A 4410-nucleotide genomic window follows, 5' to 3' on the forward strand; every position below is an offset into this window, starting at 1 on the left:
GGGCACTAAATGAGAGGAACATGCAGCCAAGAATACCTTATCCAGCAAGACTGACATTCAAAATGGATGGAGAGATAAAGAGTTTCAAAGACCAGCAAGGCTTAAAAGACTATGCAACCACCAAGCCGACACTGCAGGAAATATAAAGGGGGGTTCTATAAAAGAGAAAAAATCCTACAAATAGCATTGAACATAAATATAGAGACAATCTACAGAAATAAAGAATTCAAAGGTAACATGATGTCAATAAAAACGTATCTATCAATAATCACTCTCAATGTGAATGGCCCAAATGTACCCATAAAACGACAGGACCCATCCATATGTTGTCTACAAGAGACCCATTTTGAACCTAAAGATACACCCAGACTGAAAGTGAAGGGATGGAGAAGCATCTTTCATGCCAGTGGGCCTCAAGAAAAGGCCGGGGTAGCAATTCTCATATAAGATAAATTAGATTTTAAACTAAAGACTGTAGTCAGAGATACAGAAGGACACTACATCATTCTTTTTTTTTTTTTTTTTTTTTTTTTTTTTTTAAAGATTTTTATTTATTTATTTGACAGAGATCACAAGTAGGCAGAGAGGCAGACAGACAGAGTGGGGTAAGCAGGCTCCCCGCTGAGCAGAGAGCCCGATGTGGGGCTCGATCCCAGGACCCTGGGATCATGACCTGAGCCGAAGGCAGAGGCTTAACCCGCTGAGCCACCCAGGCGTTGACTATCCACCAAGATGGTCTAACAATTGTAAATATCTATGCCTCCAATATGGGAGCAGCCAATTACATAAGAAAACTGTCAGTCAAGATGAAGAGTCATATTGATATGAATACATTAATAGGAGATCTTAATATGCCTCTCTCAGAAATAGATCATCGAAGCAGAAAATCAATAAAGAAAAAGAGCATTGAATGACACATTGGACCAGATGGACCTCATAGATATATACAGAACATTCCACCCTAAAACAACAGAATACTCATTCTTCTCAAGAATAGAAGAAGGTTCCAGAATAGACCACATACTGGGCCATAAATCAAAACTCAACAGATATCAAAAGACTGAGATTATTCCCTGCATATTCCCAAATCATGTGCTTTGAAACTGGAGCTCAATCACAAGGAAAAGTTCAGAAGGAACTCAAACACCTGGAAGCTAAATACCACCATGCTTAAGAATGCTTGTATCAACCAGGATATCAAAGAAGAACTGGAACAATTCAGGGAAACCAATGAGAATGAAGACACTTCGGTCCAAAACCTATGGAATACAGCAAAGTCCTTCCTAGGGGGGGAAATACATAGCCATCCAAACCTCCCTCAAAAAATTGAAAAATCCAGAACACAGCAGCTGTCTCTACACCTTAAATAACTGGAAAATCAACAAATCAAACCAACTCCACACATAAGAGTGAAATCATCAAGATTAGAGCTGAGATCAATGAGGTAGAAACCAGAGATACAGTAGAACATATCAATGAAAGGAAATTAGTGAAACATATCAATGAAGCTGGTTTTTTAAAGGAATCACTAAGATCGATAAAACATTGGCCACAATAATCCAGAAGAAAAGAGAGGAGAAACCCATATTAATAAAATTATGAATGAAAAGGGAAAGATCACAACTAACACCAAGGAAGTAGAAACAATCATCAAAAGTTATTATCAACATTTAGATACCAATAAGCTAAGCAACCAAGATGGAATGGATGCATTCCTGGAAAACTATAAATTCTGAAAATTGAACCAGGAAGAAATACACAACCTGAAGAGACCAATATCTAGTAACGAGATTGAAGAAGTGATCAAAAACATCCCCAAAAACAAGATCCCAGGATCTGATGGATTCCCTGGGGGAATTCTACCAGACATTCAAAGAAGAAATAACACCTATTCTCCTGAATCCATTTCAAAAACTTGAAGCAGAAGGAAAACTTCCAGACTCTTTTTAGCCAGCATTATCCTGATCCCCAAACCAGGGGATCCAACCAGAAAGGAGAATTTCAGACCAATATCCCTGATAAATATGGATGCTAAGATTCTCAACAAGATCCTAGCAAACAGGATCCAACAGCACATTAAAAAGATTATCCACCATGACCAGGTAAGATTCATTCCTGGGCTACAAGGATGGTTCAACATTTGCAAATCAATCAATGGGATAGAACAAATTAATAAGAAAAGGGAGAAGAATCAAATGGCCCTCTCAATAGACGCAGAAAAAGCATTTGACAAAATCCAGCATCAGTTCCTGATTAAAGCGCTTCAAAGTATAGGCATAGAGGGAACATTCCTGAACTTTATCAAATTTATCTATGAAAGACCCACAGTAAATACATCCTCAATGGGAAAAAAGCTTTCAGCCTTCCCGTTGAGATCAGGAACATGACAAGGATGCCCACTCTAACTACTCTTGCTCAGCATAGTATTAGAAGTCCTAGCAACAGCAAGCAGACAACAAGAGGAAACAAAAGGTATCCAGACTGGCAATGAAGAAGTCAAACTCTCTCTCTTCACAGATGAAATGATTCTTTATATGGAAAGCCCAAAACACTTCAACCCCAAACTACTAGAACTCATACAGCAATTCAGTAACATGGCAGTATACAAAGTCAATGTACAGAAATCAGTGGCTTTCTTATACACTAACAATGAAAATACAGAAAGGGAAATTAGAAAATTGATTCCATTTACTATAGCACCAAGAACCATAAGATACCTGTGAATAAACCTAATCAAAAAGGTAAAGGAACTGTACTCGTCAACTACAGAACACTCATGCAAGAAATTGAAGAAGACACAAAAAGATGGAAGACCTTTCCATGCTCTTGGATCAGAAGAATAAATATTGTTAAAATGTCTCTACTGTCTAGAGCAATCTATAATTTTAATGCCATTCCAATCAAAATTATTTCAGTATTTTTCAAAGAGCTGGAATAAATAATCCAAAAATTTGTATGGAATCAGAAGAGACCCCAAATTGCTAAGAAAATGTTGAAAAACAAAAATAAAACTGGGCACATCACGTTACCTGATTTCAAGCTTTACTACAAAGTTGTGATCACCAGGACAGCATGGTCCTGGCATAAAAACAGACACATAAACCAGTAGAACAGAGTGGAGAGCTCAGATATGGACGCTGAACTCTATGGACAATTAATCTTCGACAAAACAGGAAAAATATACAGTGGAAAAAAGAGAGTCTCTTCAATAAATGGTGCTGGGAAAACTGGACAGCTATATGTAGAAGAATGAAATTCGACCATTCTCTTATACCATACACATAGATAAACTCAAAATGGATAAAAGACCTCAATGTGAGACAGGAATCCATCAGAATCCTAGAGGAGAACATAGGCAGTAATCTCTTCGATATCAGCCACAGCAACTTCTTTCAAGATATGTCTCCAAAGGCAAAGGAAACAAAAGTGAAAATAAACTTTTGGGACTTCATCAAAATCAAAAGCTTCTGCACATCAAAGGAAACAGTCAACAAAACAAAGAGGCAACCCATTGAATGGGAGAAGATATTTGGAAATGACAGTACAGACAAAAGGTTTATATCCAAGATCTATAAAGAACACCTCAATCTCAACACACACAAAACAGACTATCATATCAAAAAATGAGCAGAAAATATGAAGACACTTCTCCAATGAAAACATACAAATGGCTATCAGACACATGAAAAAATGTTCATCATCTCTAGCCATCAGGGAGATTAAAATAAAAACCACATTGAGGTACCACCTTACACCAGTTAGAATGGCCAAAATTAGCAAGACAGGAAACAACATGTGTTGGAGAGGATGTGGAGAAAGGGGAACCCTCTTCCACTGTTGGTGGAAATGCAAGTTGGTGCAGCTACTTTGGAGAACAGTGTGGAGATTCCTCATGAAATTAAAAATAGAGCTTCCCTATGACCCTGTCATTGCACTACTGGGTATTTACCCCAAAGATACAGATGGAGTGATAAGAAGGGCCATATGTACCCCAATGTTTATAGCAGCAATGGCCATGGTCACCAAACTTTGGAAAGAACCAAGATGCCCTTCAACTGACGAATGGAAGATGTGGTCCATAGACACTATGGTGTTTTATGCCTTCATCATAAAGGACGAATACTGACGAATGGAAGATGTCGTCCATATACACTATGGAGTATTATGCCTCCATCAGAAAGGATGAACACCCAACATTTTTAGCAACTTTGACAGGACTGGAAGAGATTATGCTGAGTGAAATCAGTCAAGCAGGGAGAATCAATTACCATATGGTTTAACTTATTTGTGGAGCATAACAAATAGCATGGAGGACAAGGGGAGATGGAGAGGAGAAGGGAGTTGAAGGAAATTGGACGGGGAGGTGAACCATGAAAGACTATGGACTCTGAAAAACAATCTGAGGGTTTT

The sequence above is a fragment of the Mustela nigripes genome, chromosome 2 (assembly GCF_022355385.1).
Source record: "Mustela nigripes isolate SB6536 chromosome 2, MUSNIG.SB6536, whole genome shotgun sequence".
NCBI classification, from domain to species: Eukaryota; Metazoa; Chordata; class Mammalia; order Carnivora; family Mustelidae; genus Mustela; species Mustela nigripes.